This window comes from Manis javanica, chromosome 3, assembly GCF_040802235.1.
Source record: "Manis javanica isolate MJ-LG chromosome 3, MJ_LKY, whole genome shotgun sequence".
Lineage (NCBI taxonomy): Eukaryota > Metazoa > Chordata > Mammalia > Pholidota > Manidae > Manis > Manis javanica.
In genome coordinates, this window is record NC_133158.1 from 77178220 (window position 1) to 77197344 (window position 19125).

The 19125-nt window shown below is 39.6% G+C and overlaps 1 long non-coding RNA gene across 4 annotated transcripts in view; it reads right to left on the reverse strand.

Annotated features, from left to right (window-relative positions):
• Positions 1–19125, reverse strand: part of LOC140848403 (uncharacterized) — a 186181-nt gene that overhangs the window by 63354 nt on the left and 103702 nt on the right. Inside the window, exon 1 of one of the 4 annotated variants that reach the window (XR_012129223.1) lies at positions 1170–2319. The exons of the other annotated variants lie outside the window; for them this stretch is intronic. This is a non-coding gene — a long non-coding RNA (uncharacterized lncRNA). Of the gene's footprint in view, positions 1–1169; positions 2320–19125 lie in introns of those variants that run through there. 4 annotated transcript variants of the gene reach the window in all.

Sequence of the window (19125 nt, forward strand, 5' to 3'; positions counted from 1 at the left end):
TTCCTATGAATATCCAGTGGGTGCAAATCACTGGCTTCCAAGACAGCCCAGCCCATCACTAAACCACAATGGCAATTCAAAAATTCTTACCTACTGTGGTAGACAGAATAACTCCCCAAAGGTTTTATATCCTAACCACCAAAACCTGTGAATATATTACATTATATGGCAAAAAGGACTTTGTAGGTCTGGTTAAGTTAAGGATCTTGAGATGGCATATTATCCTGGTCTATCCTGGTGGACCCAATGTAAACACAAGGGTCCTTAGAAGAGGGAGGCAGGAGGGTCAGAGCCAGAGAGATTACAAGATGCTGCCCTGCTGCCTTTGAAGATGGAAGCAGCCACGAGCCAAGGACTGCAGGCAGCTTGGAGAAGCTGGAAAAGGCAAGGAACATATTTCTCCTGTAGAACCTCCAGGACTGCAGCCCTACCAACACCTTGACTTTAGCTTCAGTCTAATCTTGATCCTTTGGCATCCCTGCATCACAGGAATAATAAGGGAGGAAATATTTGACTGTGAAGGGTCAAAATTCTCTAGAATGTACAAAAATGTTTCCTAATTTTCCTTCCATTTCAGACTTCTGACCTTAAGGATGTTTTCAATCACTAGGATTGTGGTCATTCGCTACAGGAAAAAAAAGAAACTATAATATGCCTTCTATGGAACCAAAATGGCTCTCTCTGAAGCTTCCAATCATTGGTGTCTGGTCCACACTGAATAGGTTTAATCCTTTTCCATATAATCGGCCCTTCAACTGTTCAAAGACCAAAATCTTGACCTCACTAAAACATACCTTCTTCAGCTCTGACATCCTTAGTTCCCTCATCCTTTTCTTCATATGACTAGATTCCTATTTAATTTGCTTCCTATTCTGTCTCCTGAAAAAGTCGCTTTTAGTTCTGTGGCTTAGAACAGAATCCTTTTATCTAAATGCCATCTGACCAGCACAATGGTATAATTCTTGGATGACAACAGCAAGCCTGCTAACACACAACACATTTAGTCCATCCTATTTTCCTTTAACTTTCAGTGAGCACTGATGCAAAATACACCAGAGCTATGTAAAATGTGCTTAATAATTTCAGTTAGATACAAAAATTTCAGTTAGAAGTTCCTTGAAGCTTCCTAAAACAAATTAAATTAATAAAATGAGTTTACTATTACTTACTTGCAATTATTTGTGTATATTTTTCTCTTCTTGAGAAGTCCAACATCATTCTGGTTTCTGTTTCATTGTATGTATGATCAACTTTTGGCCTTTATTTTTCTTTCTCATTCTCTCTGGAGGATTATAAAATATGCTCTTTATTCCCACTGTTCTAAAATTTCACAGTGATAGGATTTGGTAGGTAATTGGTTTCAATTGTTATGCTACGTGCTTGGCAGAACTTTTTAATCACATTTTCTTATATTATTTTTCTTTTCACTTTTACTTTTTATGTTTCTTCCTTCTACTTTGCCTGTTTTCTCTTTATGATATCTGGAACCACCTGGGTTGTTTGTCTAATTTCTGCTCTTTTCCCACGTTTTCCACCTGTTTTTGTTGGTCAGTTCATTTTGGTTTTGCTGTTATTTTGAGCCTCTGGCTAATTTACTCTATTAGTTTGCCAGGGCTGCCTTTCTATTTGCCTCTCCCTTGTTCTGCTGCTGCCAGTGATTCTCCTAGACCCTCCCCACTGTGCCGGTGCCATAAGGTCATTTCTGATCCCAATGAAAGTATCACAGAAGGAAGTGCTCGACACTTGCAGAATTAAAGATAATTATGGAGATTCTTTGATTAAAACTGGAAATACACGGTGCTCATCTTGTATTCTTTATAAAATCCTTATCCTAATGTCTTTTGAGAGTAGCCAGTCTGAAGTGAGCTGCTGAGACTTTACCCTTGGTCAAGTTTTACTGAGTGGAGAATAGAGTTCTACTGCTGAAATTTTCTTGTTAGACTGTATTAGAAGCACCATTTGCTATGACATGAATACCTCTGCTGAAAACTTTCCTGTCTGCCTCTCAGCCATATCCCTCACATCTCAGCTACAAGTACCTCCTAGTGAGCCCACCCTTGACTTCACTGGAAGTGAGTGTTTTCTCTTTGGTGCTTCCATTGACCTTGAAAGTGTTGACATACATTCATTAAAGCCATGCTTATCTTTTGTAAAAAAAAAAAAAAATGCCATAGAGTGGGTAATCTAAACAACGGATATTGATTTTCTCATAGCTCTGGAGGCTGGAAGTTCAAGGTCAAGTTGGTGGCAGGGTTGGGTCTGCTGAGGCCTTTCTCACCAACTCGCAGACAGCAGCCTGCTTGCTCCCTCTTCACATGGTTGTCCCCCTGCACACGCACCCCTTCTCTGTGTGTTCTAATGTCCTCTTCTTATGGGAACACCAGTAATATTGGACTGGAGTAAGTCCTGAGAGCCTCATTTAATATAATTACTTCTTTAAAGTCCTATCTCTAAATATAGTCACATTCTGAGGTACCAGGGTTAGCGCTTCAACATAAGAATTTGGTTGGGGGATGCAATTCAGTCTGTGACATTTACTGAATCCTTTGGTTTAATTTTTAATTTCTACTATCATAAATTTTATATCTAGAGCTCTTTCTTATTCTCTCAATATTTATATTTATTGTATTCTGTTCTTGCTCATGAGTTTATTATCTTCTGTTATCTCTCCAAGAACCTATTTGGTCTTTTCTTTTATCTTTATTTCCTAGATTTTCTTCACTTCCTCTGGGTTCATATCATGTTAAAGATTTTCTACCAGTAATAGGGATCTTTGTCCATTCACATTTAAGAGGGACTTATTTAAGACACTGAAAAGCTGATTAGAATCTGTCAAAATAAAAAAACTAAGAGTGGACTTCAGTGTAAGATGGATCAGGCTGTAAACCAGCTTATTTTGTTGAGTCAAGGGAAAGAGGCACATTAGGAAATGAAGGATGAGCAGTGAGCTGTGACCGTGGAACACAAGGGTGAGATTTGCTCATAACTGATTTGCTCGTGATAGTTCCCCTGTGAAGGGAGCCCTCAGGTCTCAATAAACTCAGTGAACATGAAGGAAGGCTCAACAATAGTCATATAGAATTGGTTTTTTGCATGGTCCAAAGAGATTAGAAGCTTCAAGCTAGCATAAAACTCATAGTCCAGTCAGAAAGTAGGAGTTTTGGGAACTAGACTAGGCAAGCACATAGGAGTGATCTGCCAGATGCAGTAACTGCAGGGTGGGCAGTGCAATCCTGCAAGCTTTCTGTGGTATCCCCAAATAAGCCACCATTTTACCACTACCACACTGGCATTGATTTTTATTACTTTTGTGCAATAGGAATAGGGTGAAATGGAAGGAAGAGCTCATTTTGCATTGCACCTCAGTGTTTTTATAATCAGAGGGAAAAAATAATTCCATTTTTAAGAAAGAGTCTCAAAGCAAGACTATTCCACAAAACTTGCATTCGGTTTTAATAATATTTTATATTTGTGAAAATTTTTCCACATAACTGTTCAATTAATGTACTTTGTAAACTGTAATTCATTCCCTAAACCCTTATCAGAACTGTGGCAGGAACTAATCCCTCCATCCCTTAAGGGCACTAGGTAATAAGGACCTTGCCCAGATCAAGAGTAGGAGCTGAGAACAGCTCTATTTCCTTTAACCCTTATTCTTTCCCTGCCAGGCAGAGTGAAAAACAAGCCTTAGAATCATCTGACAGCACAGCTGCCAAAATCCACAAAACGGAAAAAGGAGAAATGGCTGTCCTCAGGTCTTTTCTCATTAAGCCTGTCTGCTGAGGGGAGAAGAGTGGGGACATCGTGCTCATCCTATCCAAAAGTCTCCTTTCTGTGTCCCCCAAAGCTTGGTAACCTGAAATTCCTTTAACCAGACACAAAAAGAAATCCTTTGTACTATGATTAAAGACATAACTGAAAATGTCAATACCATGAGATTAAAAATCACATTTGCTTTAAATCACAATCATGTGTCTGAAGCTCCCTTTCTGGTTGAAAAGAAAGAGAAAGTTTATCTTACCTGCATTTTACTTATTCTTAATTTAATAAGGCAGGGAAAAGATGAGAAGCAGCAGACGAGAGCACCCAGAGGTGCTTGTTTTCAATCTGCAGCCACTTCACTGTTTTCCTCGAGGCTCAGCCCACTAAGAGGGGGTTTGTGTTCATGCAGGTACAGAGAAGTTTGAGAAACAACCACCAAGAGTTACACAGAATCAGGAAATTGAAAACCCAAAGATGGCAAACATTTTTACAGGCCACGTTTCTGCTTCATTCTTTTTAACAAAATGTGATTAAATAATGTTTATTGAGAGACAGTAAGGAGTGGGGGGTTTTTGTTGTTTTCATTTTAAGATAAAAAGCTCACCTGATGCCATATTCTGAAAAAATACTCTTTGTGAGATTTCAGAGAATAATCTGAACTAGGACATGTGGTTTTTCTCTGCTGAAGAGAGTTTTACAAAGAGCTTACTTCATTTAAAAGCAAGTTTAAGAGACTAGAGCCCCACTGGAATAAAACCCTTATGAGAGATAGAGCCTCTGAGAGCTCACCTTGATCCCTGAAATCCCCATCATAAACCATTCCTTGAAATTAAAAGATGGAACGTGTTGTAACTTTGCATGTATATTAGGCTGGAGACCTGCAGTCCTATTCTATATCAGGCACTTATAAGCCACATGACCTTTGCGAACTTAATTGTAATCTTGGATTTCAGTCTCTCCACATTTGTGAAGAGAGTCAGTAACACTTGTTTCCTAAGATTAGTATAAGGATTAAATGAGATAATGTGTAAAAAGTGCAATGCTAGGCACTCAATATACCATATCTATTATTATTACTGTTATTATTATTTATTAAACCCCCATTATCTTCATCCCTTTAGTAAAATAATAATCTGACATTGGATCTGGGGAAGGAAGGCTTAACCACAAGCATTCTGAAGGCCAGCCCTGGTGAAGTCCCCTACGAAGAGCTCCAAGTGGCCAGGGACCAGCATGAGGACACTGATGTAGAGAAAGGGCCAACTACAGGGGTGCTAAAGACCCAAGACTCAGAGAATTGCCCAGAGATGTCCCTGCTTTTATTCATTTGCTTAAAGGTAAATGTTTCAAATGCTCCTCTTAAAATTTGTTAATAGGCTGCCTAATAGAGACTGTGAAGAGAGTGGGGAGGGTGAACTAAATCAACTTTTTTGGTCTCAAAGGCCCCTGAAATTGTTCCTGAACATGTGCATGTGAAGAATACTCATTCAAAGCAAATGTGAATGCAGAGAACAATATTTATCTTCAGTCCTAGAGGAATCCCAGGGGCCTTCCTCCCATCTTTTCCCAAGAACAAGCAATACTAGCAAAATGACAGACAGATCCAGTTCACCAGTGTGTTCATGAGGACGAGCATGTCTATGTTACCACCTCACGTGTGGTGAGCAGAAAACTTATACACTGTAGCAACTCACAAGCCTGGTGCTTAGAAAACAGCAAAGGAAGGAGGGCCTCCAATATGGACACTGAGAAGTTTAAGGGAGCCAGTGGGTTTTAGGGCAGGGTGTTGGGAGGAGCTGTGAGTACAGGATTCTGAACACTTCCATTAAGGATTTTGAATTTCAATTCTTACTGTAGAGAAATAAAATTTCCCAGAAATTCACAGGAAACTCAGAATTTTCCATGGCAATGATCAGGGCCTCTCTCTAGTTCAGTCAGTGGTTTTTATCTATCTATTCTTTCATCAAGTCTTACATCTGCCCTTTTATTTCCATGACCACTATCCAAATTCAGGTCCCAATGCTGTCACATCCAACTTTAATGCTATGATATCATAATGCTCTTTCTTCTGCCTTGTAACCTCCCTCATCCTCCCCAGAGGAAAAATCTAAAAGTCCTCCTGGTTGCAGGTGAATTGTAGCCAAATTCTCAGCTAACAAATAGGTTCCACCTTAGATATCTGAAAGACTGTTGAGGTGGCCATAAGTGGTGTAGGAGGAGGGAGGTTGACTTTGCATGAGAGATTGAAAACAATTCTTGGGAAATAATTCATCCTAGGAGAAGAGGAGCCCTCACAGAAAAGCTTGGCCTGACAATAAAGCTTCACTGTTAGAAGGGAGGGAAGATTTTTAGTGTGATTCCAGTTAGTCAAATTTTCCTCAGGCCCAGGCCTCGTGGACCCGTAATGACATGCCCAAGGAGAAAGAGGCCAAATATACAAACAGAAAGAACTAAGTTTAGTATGAAAACAGAAGAGAGATTCACAGCATACAGGTAAGGAAACAAAATGGTTTTGGTGCACTGAGGAAGCGATCATGGTAACATGGGCAATGGGAATGACATTGCCACCTCAATGACAGAAGGTAGACACTGGCAGTGATGAGAGGGGACTTCCCAGCATCTTCCCAAGGTCACTAGAAGGTCCCTGGCAGCTGCTGCATACCTCACCGGAATCAGCAATCCCAGGAACAAATGTTGGGCACAGCCAAAGCAGAAAAGAACAAGGTGAATGGTGGGTGGAAGGGGTGGAGGGGGTGAGCTGAAAACACTGTGCTCACTAGTATATGTGAGATAGTCCTGGGGACTTCACAAATTTGGGAGGATTTCTTTGAAGGGAATTTGTGAGGCCCCACCTAAGATGGTAGGGACATCTATGCTATAGTCGTGGTCCCTTTTTTGTCCTCAGGTGCAATGGCACTGGAAAATGTGGTATTTCATCATTAAACAGTTCACCAGGAGAGAGAAATTATTATTTATTAGATGCCCACTATATGTTAGCTACCATATAAGTACATCTGTATATATCTTATTTAATCTTTCCAACAACTCTACAAATGGGGTGCTTTTATCCTCCTTTTAATTAAAGCGGAAGAAACTAAGGTTCCAGTTATTAAATTACCTGCCCAGGGTCACATAGCCAGCCAGGACTACACCCAGTTTACGTGAATGCAGGGCCCTTGATTTTGCCATTATATTTGCACTTGTGCAGGAGAAACATCTTCCACAACACCTGTTACCAAACGGATAACATCAAAGCATGACGGATTTGCTAGCCTTCAACTTTAAGTCCTGTGTCCTGAAAATGCTCTGTTAGCATCGCAACTCATCACTAAATATAAACACGCCAAATTTAGAGACCCATTATGTTACTTTTACAAAACCATTTTACATTCAGGAAGGAAACCAGAGTGAAAGAGAGTTGAACCAGAGTTGGCAGGTCCCAGTGACAACTGTGAATCTTCTTATCTAAATCATCAGTGAAATTCTAGAAGAGCTACATTACAGTGAATGGGAATGAAATGAACTTGGGCTGGTGCCTATGCAAGCTTCTTGTCAGTGTTCCGCCTCTGGGATTCCAGTGTTCATTGGAAACACAATCTGTTCCATTGCACTGAGCCTTCTTTCAGCTTAGGGAAATAGATCCTGTTTGAGACAAGCACATATTTCAGTAATCCCAGAATCTACCTCTAAACTCTGTGCTTCAGTAATAGACTAACCCTCCTGAAGAGAACACTTTGTTTCTTTGTGTAGTGTTAGTTACACGGAAAGAAAGTCATGTATGTGTGCTAAGGGATGAAATAAAGAGAGTGAAGCAATCAAAGACAGAGGTGTTGGTCCTGAGACTTCTCAAACTCAGCTTAGTCAAGACTAAACTCACCTTCCTGCCCCTCAGTCTTGTCCCTTCTTCTGGGGTACCCTATCTCAGCAATGGCTCCAACAGCCAGCCAGTTGTCCACACCTGAAACTAAGCATCAAAAGTGGCTTTTCTCTCCCTTTCCACTCACATCTACTCAATCACTGGATCTTTCCATTCCTACCTCCTAATTATTTCTCAGTTCCCTCCCTTGACTTCAACCTCACTTAAACTACCTGAATTAAAATCACCATTATCTGTTCCCTCATTTTCAGAAAATATATCCAACTGATCTCTCTCCATCCTATGTTTGCCCTGTTAAACTATTCTCCCAAGTGCATCAAAGGTAATCTCATTTTTTTTTTATCTCAGTTGTGGTAAAATATACAAAAGTTACCATGTTGACCAAATGTGCAGTTGGTGGTATTATGTTCACATTGTTCTGCATTACCTCCCTCCACCCACAGCGCTCTTCTCACCTTCAAATCTGAAATTCTATACCTATTAAACAAGAACTCTCCATTCCCTCTGCCTCCCAGTACTAGGCAACCATCACTCCATTTCCGTCTCTATGCATTTGACTACTCTAAAGTACCTCAAAGAAATGGAATCATACACGTCTGTCATTTCGTGGCTGGCTTATTGCACTTAGTGTAATTGCCTCAAGTTTCATCTGTGTTGCAGCATGTGCAGAACTTCTCTTCTTTCAGGCTGAATAGTAGTCCTGTGTATGTGTCAGGGGAGGAGGGTTGCTTATCCACTCATGTGTGGGTGGACACTTTGCTCGCCTCCACCTTTTGGCTAGTTTACTACACTGCTATGAACATGAGTGTACAACTATCTCTTCGAGTCTGATTTTAATTCTTTTGGATATATACTTAGAAGTGGACTTGCTGTGTCATATGGTATATCTATTTTTCATTTTTTGAGGATCTGCCACAGTTTTCATAGCTCCTATACCATTTTACATTCTCAGTAGCAGTGCAGAATTCCAGTTTCTCCATATTCTCACCAACACTTGTTATTTTCTGGGTTTTTTTTATAGTAGCCACCCTAATGAGTAGTATCTCATTGGAGTTTTGATTTTCATTTCTCTGATGATTAGTTCTGTTGAGCATCTTTTCATGTGCTTATTGGACACTGGTACATCTTTCAAGCAATATCTACTCAAGTTCTATGCCTGGTGTTTAATTGAGCTAGGGTTTTCTTGTGTTGTTGAAGTATAGTCTAATTTTTATCTCCCACTATAATTTTATATTTCCAACTATAATTCTATAAGATTCTATTTATTTATAATTTAAGGCCATGTTTAATGTACAACAGCTGTCTTTTCACTAGATTGTTTCTTTTATCAATATCAACTGCCAACGTGTCCCTTTCAAAATGGTTTTCTGAATTTTATTAGCTATGATTCTAACATTGCTATACTAGATATATATTGCTGCTGTTAGTAATTGCGGCTTTACTGGGGTATAAATGACATATGAAACTGTACATATTTAATGGGTACAATTTGATGAGTTTGGACATATTTATAAACCCACGAAACCATCACCACATCCACCACCTCCAGCAGATTCCTTGTGGCTCTTTGTGCTTGGTGGGGAGGAGAGGGACACTTAACAGGAGACCTGTTCTCTCTTTTAATGTAATGGTTATTAGACTTGTTTTAGAACAGTTTTAGGTTTAGAGCAAAATTGAGCAGAAGGCATATCTTTTTTTCATCTCTGTATTTTCAAACTTGAAGGAATTTTTTGAAGTGAGTCTTTTTGCCAGCATACAACTGGATTTTAAAAATCCAACTGAGAGACTGTCATAAATACACCAATGTCCGCACGTGTTAAGACCTGATGGTGAGACTTAGAGATAAACAGGAGAAACTAGGCTTTTCTTGTCCCATGGCTGGTTAGCATGTCCACATTTTTGTGATCCTGTTTCTCCTATGCTTGTTTGTTCTCTGTGCTGTGTCTTCTACATGCTGCATACTGAGACTTCTTCATGTTAATCTTTGGGTTTATGAATTTGCCCTTCAGCCTATTTACAGTTAGTTGTCTCCTGGAAAATGTATATATTTATTTTGAAGTCCTTTATTCCTGTATTATCTCTTAACTCCTGAAGTACCAGATAACCCTATGATTCTGTTTGTTGTCCATCTTTCATGGTTTTGTTCTTCCTCTGATGCTTCCTAAATTCTTTTCCCTAAGCTGATCCTTCACAGGGGTTTCTCCCAAGCACTTTCCTAGTTGTGACAGTCTCCCAATGGGTGGCCCTGTGGTGGCTCAGCCCCAGCTCTGCATCAGGGACAGCTGCTGGCCGGGCCTGGGCCTGTTACACAAAGGATCACATCATTTTCTGACCCTGCTCCCTGGGGCAGAGGAACTCCAGGACTCCCCTGTGGGCAGGCGCTCGCTCTCAGTCAGGGGCAGATAGGATGGTGCCAGCCCTGCTCCCCAGTGCTGCAAGGCACGGCCCCACAGTCCCAGGCCCCTAGAAGTGCAAGGGCTTTAGGCCCTTCTTACTACTGTGAATTCTCTCTTTTCTCTCATCCGATTTTCTGACAAGCTTCTGGGTTTCTGATTTATGGAGATTTCCCTTTCTTTCTTGTTTTCAAACATGAAATGCATTTAGTAATACAATTTTATTATGCTGATATCATTTCTCCACATTCAGTGTAGAAGGGAGCGTTTCTGCCTGGAAACACCTTGACACCTTCATATAGTTGGAGTGACCAATCAAAGCGCAATTATGATTGTTCTCTTCAACAGAAGTCTCTTCACAGCTCTCATAAGCTTCTTGGATAAACTGAAAGCCTTATAATGGCTTCAAGATTTTGTGGTCTGACTTCTGCCAGCCTCTTCAGACTCACCTCTATTTCCTAACTTACCCTGTAAGACACAGCCATGAATTCACCCCTAGCCTTCCTCACCTGCTGTTCCTGCTATGTGGCACTTTTCTCCACCCACTTTGCCCTACCTAGGTCCCAATGAACCTAGAAGTCAATTCCTCCAGGAAGCTCTGACAAATAAAAATCAGATGAGGTGCCCCTCCTCACAAGAGCCTAAATTCCCTACATAGCTTCTCTGTTACAGCACTTACCCACCTGTATCTTAGAGCTGGGTTGCATGACTCTCTGGTCTGCACACCCCATGAGGACTGGGTGATGCATGTCTCACTGCCAGGCACTTGCCGGGCACACAGGAGGAACTTAGTGTGTTTCACTCAGTGCAGTATATGTGCCACCAATAAAGGAGGGAGGAAAGAGATTAGGAAAGACATTAGGAAGAAATGAAGAAAAAAAAGACCTGGAGATTCAAGGTCTCAGACTATATCTTTATTAATGAGAATTTGTCTTTCTTTTTTAAGATTTTGAGTTTTATCTGCTCTCATTTTACCCCAACAACTCTCTCTTACCTACACCCAACTTTCAAAAATATATTGCTTTTTCACTGGGCTTCTCAACTGTATTCGTTTGCTAGGGCTGCCATAACAAAATACCAAAAGCTAAGTGAGTTAAACAGGAAAATATTGTCTCATAGTTGTGAAGTCCAGGACAGGGGTGTCAGCCAAGATAGGTCCTTTGAAGGCTGTGCGGGAGCATCTGTCCCCTGCCTCTCTCCTAGCTTCATGTGGTCATACAGGTTCCTTGCTTGGAGGTGGTGTCCCCTTGCCTTCACATCTTTCCTCTCTGCACATCTCTGCCTTTTCACATGGCATACATTTCCTAAGGACACCAATGCTACTGGATTAGAGGCCCACTCTATTTCAGTATGACCCCATCTTAACTAATTACACCTGCAAGGACCTTATTCCCAATAAGGTGACACATTCAGAGGTACTGGCAATAAGGATTACAACATATGAATTCTGGGTGAACACAATTCAACACTAACCAAGATTTTATAGCCTGTGTTACTGTAACATTGCCTTTAGATTAATCTCTACCAAAACTATTTTAATGCCTCATGCTAAAAGGTATCTAAGAAGGGAAAATTCAAATCCTTTTGTTATTGAAATGGACTTCAACAGACATAATTTTGATGGCACAAGGAACAATCACTTTAACATACTTGCTTCCTGCAAAGTTGCTCTCTGCAAATATAATAATGACGACATAAAATCCTGATTATATATTCTATTACCAATCCAATGAGAAACCTTGATAAACTTGGGTTTACTCATCTGCATGCTGAAGAAAGAACTACTTTTAAGGATGGTTTGCCTCACAGAGTACACCCATTTAAGCATTTATGTCAGGAACTATTTATTCTCTAGAAATAGGTTTTGTCAAATATGGAGAAAAAATTACTTTCAACAATTAAGTTTTAGTGTCCTCAATTTTGAAGTCAGTAACATGCTGTGTTACTGACCTCAGTGCTGTAGTTCTCAGCACTATTATTATTCTACAGCATTACCAACCAAAATGAATATTTCACTTGATTATGAATAATTTTTCAACAGTAGAGATAAATTTTTCTATGTTGGGTGGATCTTTGTATAACTGCTAATGGCACAGTTATGCTGATAGGCCAGAAAAGAATTATGATTTATGATTTAAAAGTAATAAACGTGGGAGAGAAATATTAGGTTCAAGAATACTCTATGATTTCTAAACATTTCTAAACCAGGATCCAGGTGAATTCAAAGTATCACATCAGCTCCCTCTTTGCTCTTGGCCAGCCCTAGAGTTGTCTTAATCTACCCAATATGTGATTCCTGAATATATCCCAATAGCCCATACCAGACTTTCTCTATCAGACTTTCCCCCATAGGACAAACTCCTAGCAAGATCTCTAACCATCCCTTTCAAAGCCAGATCTCAGGAATTCAACAAAAAGTTTATTCACATTTAGATAAAATAGAGTACTGATAATTTAAATATATACACACTCAGACACCTGTTTTGGAAGATTGTGATACCAGACTGTGACAACATATATTGAAAACTCTAAGACAGTAATAAAAGAAATTTAAGGAGACACAAATAAATGGAAAGCTACTCTATACTCATGGATTGGAAGAATTAATATTGTTAAAATGGCCATGTTACCCAAAGCAGTCAATAGATTCAATGCAATCCCAACCAAGATTCCAAAGACATTTTTCACAGAAAGAGAACAAATAATCCAAAAATGTTTATAGCACCACAAAAGACCCCAACTAGCCAAAGCAATCTTGAGAAAGAAGAACAAGCTGAAAACATCATGCTTATTTCAAACAATATTACAAAGCTCTAGCAATTAAAACAGGTATGATGCTAGCCTAAAGACAGGCAAATAGATCAATGGAACAGAATAAAAAGCCCAGAAATAAACCCATCAATACATGGTCAATTAATTTATGACAAAGGAGCCAAGAGTACACAGTGAAAAAAGGACAGTCTCTTAAAATAAATGGTTTTGGGAAAACTGGACAGCCACATCCAAAAGAATGAAACTTGACCAATATATTACACCACACATAAAAAATTAACTCAAAATGGACTAAAGACTTAATGAAAGGCCTGAAACCATAAACTCCTAAGAAAAAATATAGGCAGTAAACTTCTTGACAGTTGGTAGGTCTTACCAAAGATTTTTTTTAATCTGACACCAAAAGCAAAAGCAACAAAAGCAAAAATAAGTGGGACTAAACCAAACTAAAAGTCTTCTGCACAGCAAAGAAAACCATCAAATCAACCTAACAAAAAGGCAATTTACTGGAGAAAATACTTATAAATCCAAAATGTGACAAGGGGCTAATATCCATAATATATAAAGAACTCATACAACATAATAGCAAAAACACAAACATTCTAAGTAAAAAAGGGGAGATTTGAATAGACACTTCAAAAGAAGACATACCAATGACCAACGGGTACATGAAAAGATGCTCAACATCATTAATCAGGAAAATGCAAATCAAAGCTACAATATCACCTCACACCTATTAGAATGGGTATTATCAAAAAGAGAAGAAATAACAAGTGTTGGCGAGAATGTGGAGAAAGAGAGGACTCATGCACCACTGATGGGTGCATCTCATTGCAGTCACAAGTTCAGGCTGGAGAGTCAAATGAAATTGAGATTGCATCTCATCTTTGCTACTAACTAGCTCTGTGACCTTGTGTAAATTTGTTCAGGTGCTCTGGAAAACAGTACAGAGGTTCCTCAAAAAATTAAAAATAGAAGTACCATATGATCTAGCTCCACTCCTCGGTATTTATCTGAAGAAAATGAAAATACTAACTGGAAAAAATATATGCATCCCCATGTTTATTATAGCATTATTTACAATAGCCAAGATATGGAAGTAACCTGTCTTACCCATGCATGAATGGATAAGAAAATATGGTGTACACACACACACACACACACACACACACACACACACACACAATGGAATATTATTCAGTAGTAAAAAAAAAAAAAAAGAATGAAATCTGTCCATTTGCTATAACATGGATCAACCCTGAGAACATTATACTAAGTGAAGTCAGACAGAAAAAGAAAATACCATATAACTTCTCTTATATATGGAATTTAAAAAAGAAAAGCTCACAGATACAGAGAATAAATTGGTGGTTGCTAGAGGTGGGGGATAGGGGTAGGAAAAATGGGTGAGGGGGGTCAAAAGATTAAAAAGTAAAAGATGTAGGATTGGTTTTCCCACCCCTTGAATCTGGTCTGGCTTTTGACTTGCTGTATTCCAACCGAATGTGGAAGAAGTAAATACTTCTGCTTTGCTCCCTTGCAACACAGCTCTGAGACTGCAAATTGAGGAAGTCTGGTCTAGCCTACTGGAGAATGAGGATCCACTGTCCCTGCTGAGGGTCTCAAGTCCAACCAGCTGAGAGCCTACTCCACCTGTAAGCAAGGCCATCTTAAATCCTCCAACCCCAGTTCAAATGCCAAATACCTGCAGCTGCACAAGTAACTCCAGAGGAGGATCCCAGCCCAACTGGGGACCACAGAAGTATGAGGTAATAAAAGAGCTATGCAAAATAGCAATACCATTTGACCCAGGAACTCCACTTCTAGGAATTCACCCTAAGAATGCAGCAGCCCAGTTTGAAAAAGACAGATGCACCCGTATGTTTATTGCAGCACTATTTACAATAGCCAAGAAATGGAAGCAACCTAAGTGTCCATCAGTAGATAAAGAAGATGTGGTACATATACACAATGGAATATTATTTAGCCATAAGAAGAAAACAAATCCTACCATTTGCAACAACATGGATGGAGCTAGAGGCTATTATGCTCAGTGATATAAGCCAGGCAGAGAAAGACAAGTACCAAATGATTTCACTCATATGTGGAGTATAAGAACAAAGAAAAAACTGAAGGAACAAAACAGCAGCAGAAACACAGAACCCAAGAATGGACTAACAGTTACCAAAGAGAAAGGGACTGGGGAGGATGGGTGGGAAGGGAGGGATAAGGGTGGGGAAAAAGAAAGGGGGCATTACGATTAGCATGTATAGTGTAGGGGGGGTACAGGGAGAGCTGTGCAACACAGAGAAGACAAGTAGTGATTCTACAGTATCTTACTATGCTGATTGACAGTGACTGTGAAGGGGTATGTGGGGGGGACTTGGTGAAGGGGGGAGTCCAGTAAACATAATGTTCTTCATGTAATTGTAGATTAATGATACCAAAATAAAATTTTAAAAAAATAGCTATGATTTTAAGATACTACATTTGGGGGTAGTTTGTTACATAGTAACAAATTAGTAATACACTAAGTATAGCATGATGGCTGGGACTGAAAAACAGGGGTGAAGAGGAGGAAATAACCAGTATCAGGATTACTAGTGGGGCATTTTGCTGGACAAGATTAGTGCTCCCAGATTTGAAGCTTTTGGCCTGTGCATCACAATGCTGAACACACAAAGGAGAGACAGCCATGTGTCCATGAAAAGTGTCAGGAAATGACTTGGAGCGAGAGTGTGCTCCAAGCAGGGGGTCTGGAATAGAGACGGCCCCTGAGTGGGAAAGCCAAGGAAGTTACTCCAGTGAGGGCAGGGGCACAATGCTACCAGTTCATACAATGAGAGCCTTTAATGGGAAAGATACTCAGATGATCTGAAAGAAGACTGAATCTCATTGCAGTCACAAGTTCAGGCTGGAGAGTCAAATGAAATTGAGATTGCATCTCATCTTTGTAACTAACTAGCTCTGTGACCTTGTGCAAATTGCCTGACCTCTCTGTGCCTCTATTTCTTCACCTGTGAAATGGGAGTGATGGTACCTCCATTACACTCTTTTTGTGAACATTACAGGAGATGGGTACAGAGTTTCACTGAGTATTACTATGAATATTATTTTTATACCTCTACGGACATAGTTTATTGTACCAATTTGAGCAGGGAAGCTTCTGTGGATGGGCCCAGACAACAGGTGTCCCTCTTCCCTCCAACCCCTCAGCAGTCATGTATGAAGCACCACCTATGTGCCAAGGAAACCTACCATTTCCACCCAGGTTATCAAGGAGCTGCCCAGAATTGAGGGGCACCTTTGGTCAATGCCCAGGCCAACACAAACTTCAAACTGAGCCTTCAGTTCAACACCATCATAGGTGGAGGTGGAGGCAAGGTAAAGAAATAATTCTCACATTCTAAAATGCCAAAGAGTCAAGACAAAAATGGATCATAACAGCCCTGAGCAGAAGTAGGTGGTTTTTCAAAAATAAGCATTTTACCTAAGGAAAATTAGAGGTCAAACATCAGAGTGGAAAAAAAAACATCCAAAGTGAGTTGCAGCTTTGACCTCAGTTCTTGTGCCACAAGCTTTGGGGAAAGTGTTCCGGAAATGGAGGAGGACAGCCTGACTGTCCAGCATCCAGGATGGGCATACCTGCTATGCTTTCCCAGGGCCTCCAAGCAAGTAGGTCTTGCTTTCCACAGGAGCGGGGCAGGAGTGGACTGAGTTCAGAGCTTTCAGACAAGAAAAGAAAAAAAACCTGCCAATATAGTGTTCAAAGAGATAGGTGCTAAAAGTATAAAGAAAAAAAATTAAAATTAAAGGTAGGGATTACCTCTGAAAGGAAATGAGTCAAATGTGATTGCATCAGAATAGTTTTCATTAATGTTCTGTTTCACAAGGTGGGTAACAGTGACATGATTGGGTTTTTTTTTTAACATGATGCATATGCAATTTTCATCCTTCTGTAGGTACTTTACACAAATTTAAAAGTTAAAAATACAAGAAGTGATCTACATGTTTGAATATGAAAAATGTTATGTAAAAATTCAAATACTAGCCTTGAAAAGTTGGAAGATCTGGCAACACCGAGCTCAGTCCTGAAGGCGACCCGATAAGCAGGAATAGTAACACCCTTTGCGCTTGGAGTGTTTGCTCAAGGCCTCCCTATACCCACCACTTTGTGTTCTCCCTCAAATATGCATCCTGTGGCATTCAATTTTATAATTTTCACACTATTTTTAATGGTTATATTATATAGCAATTCAACTACAAGCAATAAAATTGTAAGATCTGTGTAGAATTTCATAGTCACCTCTGTAGGAAATTGCTTAGAAATATAATGTATGGGTCAAAGGATATCCACATTTTGAATTTTAATAGGTATGTACCAATTTGTACTAACTTAAATTCTCACTAGCATGTATGAGAATGCTTATAGCCTCTGACTGTAGCCAATAGTGAATATTAGCAATTAGCCTTTCCCATTCTAGAAGAAAACTGATAGCTAATTATTCTTCTAATTTGCATTTACTTAACCACAAGTAAAACTAGCCCTTTTTTCATGGTTATGGTCTTTTCTATGGTAAATTGGCTATTTCTATTTCTGAACCTTTTCTCATCATTTCTTAGTGATTTATAAAATATCTGCATGTTACAGATATTAACTGATAGCCCCTATTAGTTTATCACCTGTCTTTAAGCATTGTTTATGGTAGGGGTAGAGGAGAGTTGTCACATACAGAGTTTTAAATGTTATGTAGTATGATCTATTAATCTCTATAAGATTATAAATTTAGGAAAATAAAATATTGACTAGATATTTTTTTCTTTCAACTAGAAGAAATTTACCTTTTATTATGGACATAATATATACTTTGTTTTTACAAATTCAGATGGCACAGGAATATTTAAAGAGAAAAGCAAAATTAACTACAAATCCTGCTATCCATACTGGTCTATATTTTAAATATTACAGAAAAGTACTTTCTTTACAAGTTTACTGAGTCTCTTGCAGAAAAAAATGTTCATTCTTATAATATATATCAGTATCTTTGCTCAAAAGAGGAACTTTGCGGGTAACATCTGGTACTAGTTTTAACCACCACAATGTGAATATCTTAGCTTGTGTAAGAAGGAGCCACACAGAGGCAGTCCTCTAATCTTTCATTCTGAAATCAAGTGGTAGGGCTGTTCTTAGGGCTGGCCGAGCTGTACAGACCTTTGGGCCATTGTTGACTCATCAATTGGTGACCAAATACACAGGCAACCTGGGAACTCTCCACCTCACTGGTGGGCTTTCCAGCCTGACAGCCAAGGACTCTCCCCTGCATTTGCTTCTTCCTCTGTCTTCACACATGGTGAAGGTGACACATAAAGGAAGAAGACGGGACACAGGTACTGAGTAGTAATAAAAGTCTAAATAGTGCATGAGGACAGAGGCCAACACCCTTCCCCTACACCTTCGATGCCTACCCCCACTGCCTTGGAGGCTTTACTTTTTATATTTATGCTATAAGCTAATCACTTCACATAAAAGAACCCAATGAGCTTAAACCCAGTTTTCATTTCTCTAAGTTCATTTATATATTCTATTTCCATTTCTCTAAACCCATTTGTTGGTGACTATGCATTTGATACGGGTACAACTGTACAAATATTCTATCTTTTTCTTGTGCATTATTCACCTCAACAATCTCTTCTGTACTTTTCAATCCACTGAAGAACCACCCAAGCTTTTCTTTTCTAATGTCTTTGCAGCCTTCCATCTTCTTGGAATAACTTTTTTGATTATTTGTTTACCTAGTACTTTCTTCTTGAGCACTTGGAACGTTTTCAGTTATATGCCCTTTTAAATTCAAAACATGTCTGTACAAATTACTTTTTTTTTTTTTTTGGTTGTTTCTTCTGGGTTTACTTCCTTGAGGCTCAGGCCCAAGATTAAAAGTTATGAACAGCTTTACAGCTCAAGCACGTAGCACTTTCGGCGAAATAGCTGTGGTCTTATCATGTGATTTCCTTTCACAAGAGTGAGTTTCATTAGTACTAATGGTGGAATAAAGAATTTCTCTAGTGGGAACCACCCAGCTGTGGTCCACTACCCATTGCCACTGCCGAAAACCCAATGACATTTTGCTCAAATTCCCTCAGACCCAAGCCCTACAGAAGTTTCTCAAAGATGAGTCTGACCTACTCACTCAGAAAGATAGGGCTCCTCTGTGGGCAGCTGCCCCCTCTGCTAACCTCAACTCGTTGCTCAGATCACAGGACCTCCAATACATTGACTGCCCTAACCCCGAAGCAGACACCAGGCACACTCCCGCAGGCCCA